Source organism: Maylandia zebra, linkage group LG6, assembly GCF_041146795.1.
Source record: "Maylandia zebra isolate NMK-2024a linkage group LG6, Mzebra_GT3a, whole genome shotgun sequence".
Classification (NCBI taxonomy): domain Eukaryota; kingdom Metazoa; phylum Chordata; class Actinopteri; order Cichliformes; family Cichlidae; genus Maylandia; species Maylandia zebra.
This window is the reverse complement of record NC_135172.1, coordinates 27848766-27860608: the sequence shown is the minus strand read 5'-3', so window position 1 is coordinate 27860608 and position 11843 is coordinate 27848766.

Genomic DNA, 11843 nt, shown 5'->3' with positions numbered 1-11843 from the left:
GGTGTGAAATGTATGGTTTTCAGGGTTTTTATCGGTTTTCAGCGTTATTTTGTTATCGTTTTTATCGTTAACTCGGTTTTCCTGGGTCTTTTCACGTGTGTTATGAATAAATCTCCTTTTTCCGGTACCGGTACTGGTTTTATTTTGTTGTATTTATCCGCCTTAAAGGCCGGTCCGTGAAAATATTGTCGGGCATAAACCGATCCGTGGCGCCAAAAGGGTTGGGGACCGCTGCTTAACTGGATGAGCATCAAGACAACAATATGTATTCTTAAAAAGAATTAACGTACTGAACAGCTCAGCAGTACATGCATGGTGACAAAATTATTTACACCATTAAAAACAATATTATATTATCTAATCAAGTCCAAAACTTGAGGAGGTGTCATTGTCAAACTCTAATATCAACAGACACCTTGAAATAAAGGAGGTTTACAGCAAGGTGCAGACCAATGGTTAAAAAAAAAACATAAAAGCCTTCACAAGTTTGTAAATGAAAATTAAAAAAAATATATTTGGACAGATGAAACCAAGATGAACTACCAGAATGATGCGAAGAGAAAAGTGTGCAAAATGAGAGAAACAGGTCTTAATGAAGCATATCACGTCATCTGTCAAACATAGTCGAGGCAGTGTGGCACGGGCATTTGCGGCTTCCAGTTTTTGATCACTAGTAGTTATTTATCATGTGACTGCCAATAGAAGAAGCAAGGACCATACTCTCTGCTGATTCCACCAAATGCTGCAAAACTGACTGCACAGAGCTTTCAAGGATTCAAGAATTCAAGGAAGCTTTATTGTCATTCACATCACATGTTTAAGCCCTGTGTTTTCCTTTGTCTCTGTTGTGATCTTCATCAACCCTCATTTCATGCTGTGTGTTCTGTCTGCCTGCTTAGTTTTTTTGTGTTTTCAGTTTAGTTTCTGTATTCTCAGTTTAGTCAATTTTCTGTTTTGCCATCTAGCAATAAATCTAAGTTTGAGTTGACTTTCTGTCTCCGAGTGTCTGCACATCCTCCTTACCACCACTCCTGCCTGCACACAGCCTTCACGTGACACCCGAGAGTTTCTCAAGGCAAAGAAAAAGGCCAATTCAGTCACCTGATCTGATCTCAGCCAAGCAAAGTGTGGTCTAAGGAGCTTGGAAACGAAAAGCGTCTGGACTTCTTTAAGTTTCATGAAGACGTTTCACCTGGCACAACATAGAAGAGCCACCTCAACGGGACAAGACTCAGCTGTCCATCTGCATCTAAAGGACAAAGGTCAGTCTTTCAAGGACGCCAATGTTCATAATTTGGACAGAGAACACAGATGGTTTGAAAGAGGAGTGAAAGAAGCCATCTATGTCCACTGTGAACGACCATCTTTAAACAGAGGCGCTGATTTACGACACCAACTGTTTGCCATCTATAATCCAGTTTTGAGATCCCTTCTCAGACGCCTTAATGCCCACTCACATCCTGGGCCATCTGACCTCAGGAAATCACATGATAGGGTGGGGGTAGGTTTCACAATGGTTTCACCTGAAACCTTGGCTGATTGTGACCTACACCCGTTTTCACACCTTGGCTCGTGTGATTATGTAGAGGATCAATAGGGGGTCCATGACCCCCTTGGGGGGGACACTCCCATAGGGCTTAAAATCTGGGACTCTCCACCATTTGCTGTTAGAACTAGAATTGAATGTCTACAGACATGTCTTGGTCTCGAGACCACTTTTATGTGGTCTTGGTCTCGTCTTGGTCTCAACGGACTTTTGTCTTGGTCTTGTCCACACGTACCCGGGTATTTTTGAAAACGCAGATTTTTCTATGCGTTTGCACCTTTCATCCACACGTAAACGGCGTTTTTGGTCACTGAAAACAGAGATTTTTAAAAACTCCGGCCAGGGTGGATATTTTTGAAAACTCCGTTTTTGCATTTACATGTGGACGAGAAAAACAGAGAAAACGCAGAAAACGCAGTGTCAAAGGTGTGCGCCTTTTTTGACGTCACACTGTGCGCCACGTTATTGTTTCGGTGAAATGAATTTCTATAATACTGTTACTGTTAATTGTACTCTCTGCAGTGTTTAAATGCTTACATACACACACACAGTTACTGTCCCTCCACACATACGACTCGGTTCTGCTTCTATGCCCCATCCTTGTTTACTATTTCCCACCGAGGCTACTAGACTTCTCATTGGCCAACATTTCTGCATGGTTAGGAATATATCGCCACCTGTTGCTTTGGCATGTTCATAGCAGCGATTTCCTTCATTTCTGCGTTTACGTGTGGACGGGATTAAATAATGTAAATATGATGGTGTATCACAAAAGATTGATATCAAACTGATCACTTGGTTGCGTTACTTGCTCTTTGAGTGAATCAACAAATGGATAAATAAAAAGCCGAACAACATCAATGCTGATTTTTTAGAGAGTCTTAGCTCACATTTCATATTTTCAGTTGTTACCCTCAACAGCTAAACAAACTCTCTAAATCGGTTTCAACTGTGTACTGATGAATACAACAATGGACATAAGGAGCTTCTTCCAAAGAAAAAACTCAGATAGATGTTATTTTATATATTATGCTTTGTATGTTGTTCAGTATATCTATGCAAAACAAGAGGAATTTCAATACACAGCAGTATATTCACAGTTGAAACCAGATATTTACATACACTTTAGAGAGAAAACATAAAAACTTTTTTTTTTTACTGTTAAACCCCCCCCTGTCCCCTTCTGGCTGCCTCTGCCTCAATTTTATCCCACAACTTAGACGTTCACATTACTCACACTCTCATTACACATACATATAGGATCTTGGGGGTGGGCACGATACACGGAATCCAAAGTACCATCAGGGTGTACACCCCACCCCTGGCGTCGTTGCCCACCTCTCAATTTTAAATCCACGTAGACATTGAGGGCTAGCAGGAGGGGCTATGCGCTTACCTGCTGCTCTCTGGCAGGTAGCTCCAAGCCCTCCTGGGTTTTAAATGCACCTTAGAACACACATGCATCAACACTACAATGAGCGGGTGGAGGGAGGTTTGGAGTCTTCTCTCACCCCCGTTCTCTGCGACCTGCTGGAGCGGGGGGGCTAGGAGGAGGAGTTGGCCGTCCGACTGCGGTCTGGAGTGTGGGGCCTTCCTGCTGCTGCGGAGTCGGGGCGGTCTGCCTCCCCCCACCGCAGGGAAAAGGGTAACACCACCTGGGTCTGGGTGCAGTTCCCCCCTCCAGGGGCAAGGGTACCTAGACCCGGTTTGTAGAGTACGCTTGGGGAGTGTGATTGTGTGTACAGCGTCTCTTCATGTCTGTCTCCACGTTGGTTGAGTGTGGAGTAAGTGCATATGAGAGCATGAGGGTGGGAATGGATGTTTGTATCTGTGTGTGCCTGTATGTCTGTGTCTATATGTCAGGTTGGGTGTCAGGCGCCACCTCTCTGGGGACATCTCAGGCCCTCCAAGGTTTGGAGGCCTATCTCCCCCCCACCACCACTTCCCCTGCCAGTGGCGGACTCCCTCAGACATCGGTGCGTTGGTGGTTCTTTGTGTCCGGGGATGGGCGTCCAGGTACACACCAGCTCACTCCTTGGCGGCCGCTTATCGGGGCCTGGAGCCTGGGGCTCGCTCGGGCCACTTCGGAGGTGGGGTGCCCCCGGCCTCTCGGCCTGGGGCTCGGTTACTCAGGCACGGCTGGCTGCCGGCGGAGCTCACGGGCGCGTCACTGCAACTCCCCCTGGCTTCTGCTCCGCGGCTGCTGGGTGAGCCCTCATCTGGGACTCTGCTCAGCTCTTTCTGGGACAGTGGCGCGGCTGCCCCTCTGTTGGTCTTTCTTGGTCTCTTGTGTTCTGGGGGCCTCTGGATGTCTGGAGTTTTGATCTCCTCCATACCTGCTTCATACCCTGGAGGACGGGGCTGTGGCCCCCCCACACCCTCTAGCAGATCATTACTTGAAGGAACCTTTTAAAAAAAACAAAAAAAACAAGCGCGTCCATGCTCACAGGTGTACACACGGGTGATCACACCCACAAACTACACCCTTTTTGGCTCCTACCTCAAAGCACACTGTGTTCTGTTGATCTTATGTGCTGCACAATGATGTTTAATATTTAGTATTTACTGTCATATTCCCATATATCGTTGTGATGTTGTTTATTCTATTACTCTTGTTCTCTTCTGCTTGTTTTCTTTTTTCTTTCTCAGCAGGTGATCCAGGTGATTGATATATGCATTTTAAAAAAAAAAAAAATTTCTGCCCGTTCTGTTGGTTTTTGTCTTTTGCCCTTCTCCCCCGTCCCTCTTCTCAGCTGTTTCTCTTTCCCTCTTTCTTTCTCCCCTTCTTTCCCCCAGTCAAGTCTGTCCCGTATTCAGTAAGTGAAAATAAAATAAACAATAAAAGGTGAATCAAATGGACCATTACGGCAAGGCTGGGATGGTCAATTTGGTAAAGTAAATCCGTTGGGCATCTTTCTTTGCCTTTAGACAACAATTCTGATGGCAAGAGAGCCAAACGGGACAGGCACAAAAAAAAAAAAAAAAAAAAAAAGTCTGATAGGTTAGTAGAGTCCATGTGAGTAAATTGGTGGCACACCTGTGGATGCATATAAGGCAAAACACAGAGCCTGTTTCTGTGACATGGGAAAATCAAGAGATGTCAACCAAAACACCAGGAAAAGAACTGTGGAGCTCCATAAGTGTGGCTCAATTTTGAATACAATTTGGTGCCATTTGCAATTAAGAAATACATAAAAATTTCTCTCTTTACTCTTAAAGTTAACAAATATGTTTTTAATATTTATCAATCTAAAAAAATAAACATTTAGTCTGATTTGATGTTACAATTAAAAAAGTGTTTGTGTTTTTATCTGAAGAGTATGTAAATATCTGGTTTCCACTGTATATTTGATGATGTTGGTGTTTGGCTTGATTGTCAGCACAAAGAGGGAGAGAGAGGAACAGAGAGGGAGAGAGAGGAACAGAGAGGGAGAGAGAGGAACAGAGAAGGAGAGAGAGGAACAGAGAGGGAGAGAGAGGAACAGAGAAGGAGAGAGAGGACAGAACAGAGATGGAACAAGAGCAGGTGAGACACACATGTTAGTCAAATGGTTGTTTGCCAAAACTCATCAGAACATGTATCTAGTACCTACTGTAACTTTTTAGATACCATTTGTTACTTTTCAAATTCTACATTTATTAAGTTATGCAGGCTTGTTTGCACAACAAGGCTAATTATATTTTTTAATTATATAAACTTTACTGAATCTAAATAGTGGACTTTGGTAGAATTAAAAAAAATAAGTGTAGTGCAGGTCTATGATGATTTTTAGTGCTAGTATCATCTAGTTTTGATTCTGGTTCTGTTTTGGTTAAATCCTAAGTACTCCTGATTTTGAACTGTTGTAGTCCTGTTTTAATTCCAGATCAGTTCTGGGTCTGGTTGAATTGGGGTTTATTCCCTGTGTCTTGATACAGTCCCGACTTTGTTCTGCCTTGCTGCTTAATTAAAAAAAACTAGTTTAAGGTGTCCTGCATATGTAATTTTTTTCCCTATATGAAGTCATTCCTTTTTGAACAAAACTCAAAACAGAGCCTATTAATCTTTCAGTCATTTCTACCCTCACTTAATTTCCTTTCGCTGCTCAGCTCTCACACAGTGGTTCAGCTATGCTCCAATCCCTTCATATTGTGGCCAATCACATGCGAGGATATAGGATAATATCATAATATCATTATGTGAAAAACAGAGAGGATGAGAGACGCGACAGTCAAGTGGAGCATGCGTCTGTCCTCTCAGTAAGTGAGTGAGACAGTAGACAGCGGTGAGGAGGGCTGTGCGAAAGCAAAAACACATAAATATGCCTGACACCAGTAAACGTAGCAGAGTCTTGGTCTCGTCTCAACTTGGTCTTGTCTTGGTCTCGATACCCTCTGGTCTTGTCTTGGTCTCAGATTAGGCAGTCTTGACTACAAGTCTAGTTAGAACTGAAGAAGGTTGTCAGATGAGAGGTCTTGAAGAAACTTTATGAAGTTCAGACGCTTTACTTTTCAAGCTCCTTAGACTACGATGACCTGGATGACTGAGAACCTTCGCAGACAAGCAGAGCATGCTTTTTTTCAGTTAATGAAGACAAAACTGAAAGCTGAAACCAGCAACTAAAGGCAGAAGCAACAAAGGCCAAGCAGAGCATTTAAGAGAGGAAATTTGGTATTTGGTGACTTCAGGCAGTGATTGACTTTGAAGTATACAAAATGATCTGTTAAATTATGACATTTAAAAATATAAAAATTATGATATTACAAGGGAACAGGGCTCACCTGGCCTTGAAACTGCTTGTCAATCTATTGTTTAATTATTTGAGCACCTGAAAATGGGAGACTGTGACTGTAATTCTTTACACAATTAATGAAACAATAAAATACTTTTGTTAAACTACTTGAATTAAAGCAGAAAGTCGCCACTTTAGAAACATTTTGACTGATTTGCTGTGGTCGTGTACAGAGGCAAAGGTACAAGAACTGTCTTTGTTCAGCAAATTTTGGACAATTGTGAACCATATACAGTCATGAATTTCGTTTTTGGAATGGCTTCACACGCTTTAAATATTGTATTCAAACACGCTGGTATATATTATACACACACGCACACAGTCTTTGAGCTACAAACAGTCAAACGTTTTAGAACGCCCTAATTTTTCTAGTTATTTATTGCAATTCAAGTCCAATGAATAGCTTGAAATGGTACAAAGGTAAGTGGTGAATTGCCAGAGGTTAAAAAAAAAAGGTAAGGTTACCCAAAACTGAAAAATAATGTACATTTCAGAATTATGCAAAAAGGGAACTAAAAATGTATTAATATGTTTAAAACTGTTCTGCAGCAATGGAGGTTGATTAAGCCTTGAAAGCTGGCGCTACTAATTGCTACAGGTGTCCAACTGGATAAAAAAAATTTTTCCAAAAAACTTTTCTGGATTACTAATAACTAGGGATGGGTATCGTTTAGGTTTTATCCGATACCGGTGCCAAATCGGTACTTTTGAAACGGTGCCGGTGCTCAAACGGTGCTCAAACCGGTGCTTAAAGAATGGAGAACACAAACTTTGTCCAAAAACCTCTCATGTTCAGCTGGTTTTTGTAAAAAGATAACAATGTTAGCCTTTTCTGCAGCTATGGGGCATATATGGTATCACTCTTGGCTGGAAGCAGTGCTTAAACAATGGAAAAAACACAAACTTTATCCAAAAACCTCTCATGTTTAGCCGTTTCCCTCTTTTTCTTTGGTCATTTTAGCCTTTTTGGCCAGGGTGAAGGGAGTATCTGCCATCAAACAAGAAGACAGCTGCATGTAGCTATGACGGTGTTTGCTAATTCACCTTACCTGCATTAATGTAATAACGTGGTTAGCCTACTCAACGTAAATTACACACGAACAACATTAAGCTACTCACGCAGAGAAGAACGGCTGCTGCTGCTGCCATCATCATTTCTGCTACACTGGCAGGGCTAGGGGCCAGGACTCTCCTCTTCGTGTTTCTGGGGATGTTGCTAACTCCGGGTCTGATAACAGGCACCACACCCGCAGTAGATGTGCTTGGTGTGAGGTCTCGCAGCAAGCTATCAAATACAGCGCATTTCTCGGCTTTTAAAAAAAAAACGGTATTCGTCGCCAGGTGTTTCATCGGATTCGAGGTGTTACCTCCTTTGACAGTATCACAGTATCAGCTTAAAGCACTTGTTGCAGGCTACTGACTTTGCATATTTTGCGTACGTACCTGGACCCGCCTACTATCCTCGGAAACGTAAAATGATTGGCTAGAAGTGTATCACAGCTCAGGAAAAAAAAGCACCGAACTAAAGCACCAAAATGTGCGCTGCTTTTCGGTCTGGTTACTACCGTTTATGTCATGGCACCGGACACCGGTACCCATCCCTACTAATAATCCCCTCTGAATAAAAGCAGTGTTGGAACACACTGTGGTACCATACCCTTGTGAGCATCAATTGAACAGTATTGTACTGCAGAAAGTAGTGTGTTGCTACAAAAATGGTGAGAAAAAGGTAAGTAACAATGGAAGCGAGACAGACCATCACAACACTTAGGTCTTGTGTAGGTCTTTCCTACAGAGAAATTACAAAGAAAGTCAAGTTGTCAACTTCCCTCACCATCAAAAGACACTCGGAAACTGCAGCAAACTCTGACAGGAAGAGGTCTGGCAGACCCAAAGCCACAAATGAATCCTGCCGGAGGTGAACGAGGGTCCATGCCTGCCGGAGGTGGACGAGGTGCGCGAGGACCTGCTCCTGCTGGAGATGGAGGAGCTGTGTGAGGGTCCGTGCCTGCCGGCGGTGGAGAAGGGGCCGCGCGAGTGACTGCTCCAGCCGGGAGTGGTAGTGGTGGAGGGGTGGCACACAGGGCCGCTCCAGCCAGGAGCAGGGGAGCCTGCTCGACCGGAGCCCGAGGGCGAGGCATGCGACAGCACCCCCAAGCCAAGTCTGGCTTGCTGGCGAGACCAGCTTCATCTTCATCAGAGGCCGGTGCGCCAGTTGATCCTGCACGCCGGACGTCGGTCCAGCCACCTGTGAGCTGGGGCTCACGACCGAGTCTGCCGTGCCACGTCCACCTGCCACGCAGCCGACCTACGGACCAGCTTCGCCGTCACTGCTGGATACGCGTTTGGCCTCCTGAATGGACACATCCCTGTCGCTGGGCCGGGGACCGGGGGCACCGACGGTCTGGGGTGATTCCCTCTCCTGCTCGTGCACGGGGGAGTAAGTTCGGACGGATGGCTCCCCGGCCTCAGTTGGGCGATGGGGGTATGTGGCGGGTGTGGTTGTGGCGCGGTTGCAGTAGAAGCAGACCCACCGGAGCTGCATCGGCTCATCACGCCGCCTGAGTGTGTGGGTGATGTGTGCGGCTTGCAGTGGGAGAGCTGCAGCCAAGTGTGTGAAATAATAATAAAACTTTTGACCGGTAGTGTATAAACCAAATTATGACAGTATTAAAATCACCAATCATATGGTGCAGTTTTCTGACACTTGATACTTGTGGATCACTGTGTTGCAGAGTGGGCCCTCTGAGGATCAGGCTTGTTGGAGCATATTCAGGGCCATTATTTATACATCAGGGAAACCAAACAACCTCTGGCTAAGCGGATGGTACAACACAGAAAGCTAACTCGTCAGGGCAGGACTTCGCAGCCTAATAACGCCTACAGGCCAGTGGCCACTCTTTCAATGATGGGAATGCTGGTTTGAGCAGGAATTTGAGGAGGGATTTGTGAAAAGGCCAAGACGATCTCTGAATAGAGATTGACAGACCACGTGACTTTCGCGCATTGCATACCGCATTTGCAGCACCGCAAAACGTTCATTCTCCGGTTCCAATACCTTCTTGCTTTTTCTTTGCCCCCCAAAAAAGGTATGTACAAAACGAAGGAGAACAATGCCGGTCCATACAAAGACAGACTTGATGAAAAGTCAAAGAAAAGATACGAGGAAAAAAATCAAAGGAGTGAAAGGGTTAGACCCTTACGAGCACACAGAGTGGACAAAATACCTTAGCGTGCTGCCCAACTTTCACCACGCTCATATTTATAATTATACGGTTCTTGGAGTGAGTGCATACATTCATGAAGTTCAGGTCACTGCAACAAGCCCAGGTACAGTTTACTGACAGATGGGTACAGGACCTTGAAATGCACCGTGTAGAATGAAAGACCATCGTACGAACAAACGTAAGTTTACCAGTGTCACAAATCGTCTTCCTAAATACACATTCGTTAACCATTTATTAATAGGACCTTTGAGCTCAACTGTAATTAATTAGTAGTGGAAATAATTTCTGGTACGCATTACAGAAATGTAGCAGTGACAATAATATTGTATGCTGTAATCGTACTGGGCAATTAGTGATACAAAAAAAACTGTTTTATACTGTGAATAAAAGTATATGTTTTTGTCAATGTACCATAATAACAGAAGCGAAACGCAATATTGTGTCAGGACAATTCACTATTTATGCACAATAAACAAAGGAGCATAGCGCGACAATTTCTGTTCAGCGCCAGACTTGCTTGTAAACTATATCAACAATTATGTTAAGAAAAATGACGTATTAACTACTACAAAACACTTACCTTTGTGGGAATGCTTGGAGCAGACTAACATGTGAGCTGGAGTGTTCTGGGATGTTATATTTGGTCTTCGAATGGCTGCAATCCAGGCCATCCGTCGCCTCTTTGTTACTTCGGAAACATGGCTCGAACAATTTCTCTTCAACGACATAATCTGACAACAACTGATCTCTTTACCCGTCGGCTTCCCGTGGCTGTCATGCGACCGGCTATTGCAGTTAATAATACAACAGCTTCTTGCCATTTTTTGTGTTTCTTTTTATCACTGTGTAACTGATTTCAATTGAAAGCCTGCGTGCGCTAGTACCTCGTGCCACGAGTTCCCAGAATCCTTTGCGGTTTTACCCCTGAATGACGTCACATTTTCAATCTCTATTGAGGAAGGGGCCAAAGGGTACATCTTACACCATCTTACGCTGCTGTGATTGGTACTCATGACCATTAGTCAATGGTCATAACAATTTGCATATTAACACCAGCCGGTCAGGCTTCTACCTTTCTACCTTTAAAAACCCGCCTTCCAGCCAAATGGCTGGTAGGCTTTTAGCTAGGCTTTAGCTTCAGCCAAGTGGAAGCTAAATTGGCTAGTCATTCATATGTAATTTAGGTTGTTACCTGGGAATTCTGGAGGGGAGTGGGGGTGTGTGAATGAGGGGGTGGGGGAGCTGCTAAAAGCTGTGAACTTCCTTTTGTGTTCGTCTTGATGCATTCTCAATCATCCAGGGAAATAAATTTCCAAAAGTCACCAACTTGGAGTGTTTCAGTTTGCCATCTTAGGGAGAAATCAACACACATGGGTGTATGTCCTTTGTTGCTGAGATTTATTGATAAAAACAGTACAAAAAACCAACCATTTGTACACATATTTACAAATAATAATAAAAAGTGAGTGAGTACATTTCAACATTTTCAGCAATCACTCACAATCCTGGCACTGCCATGGTATCTGTAGTCTGCATTTACCACATGTGTATCTGTAGCAGTGAACACATCGCACAGTGGCATGATTGTTCTTGCATTTGTGTTTGACCTGACACATGGCTCTTTTTCCAAGGCTAGGTGTGGAGGGTTGTGTCCAAAGCAACTGTTCTTTTCTTGCCTTCTTCCCAGCTACATGAGAGTGGTCTGATTGATGCCACAATGGACCATTGATCAGTGGTCCATTGTGATTATGCTTTATTATACCAGTGGTCTGATTGATGCCACAATGGACCACTGATCAGTATTATTTAGTATTTATTTAGTATTTATTTATTTATTGTCATTGTCAAGAACAATGAAATTGCGTTTGGGGCTTCCATACAACCCAAAAAAAAGAAGAAAATAATAAATACCCCTTAAAACCCAAGTGTACATATTTAACCCAGTGTGACTCCAATGCAATAAGACAATCCTTAGCAATAATGTTCGTAGAAATTCAGACAAAGACCTGAGAAACATGACAAAATACAACAATGCAACCCATTCAATATTATTGTACTGTGAGATATGATATCAGATATGATAGTTATCTATTTAAGAAAGAGGGGGGGGGGCAGGAGGGGGAAGAGAATAAAGATATGATGCACCAATGCAGACCAGTTCATTGCTATTAAGAAGTTGGATATGGTTATTGTCCATGAGAGGGGGGCAGAGAGTTCAGGAGCCTCACAGCCTGTGGATACAGGCTGTTGGCCAGTCTGGATGTTCTGGCCTGTATAGACCTGTACCTTCTCCCTGAG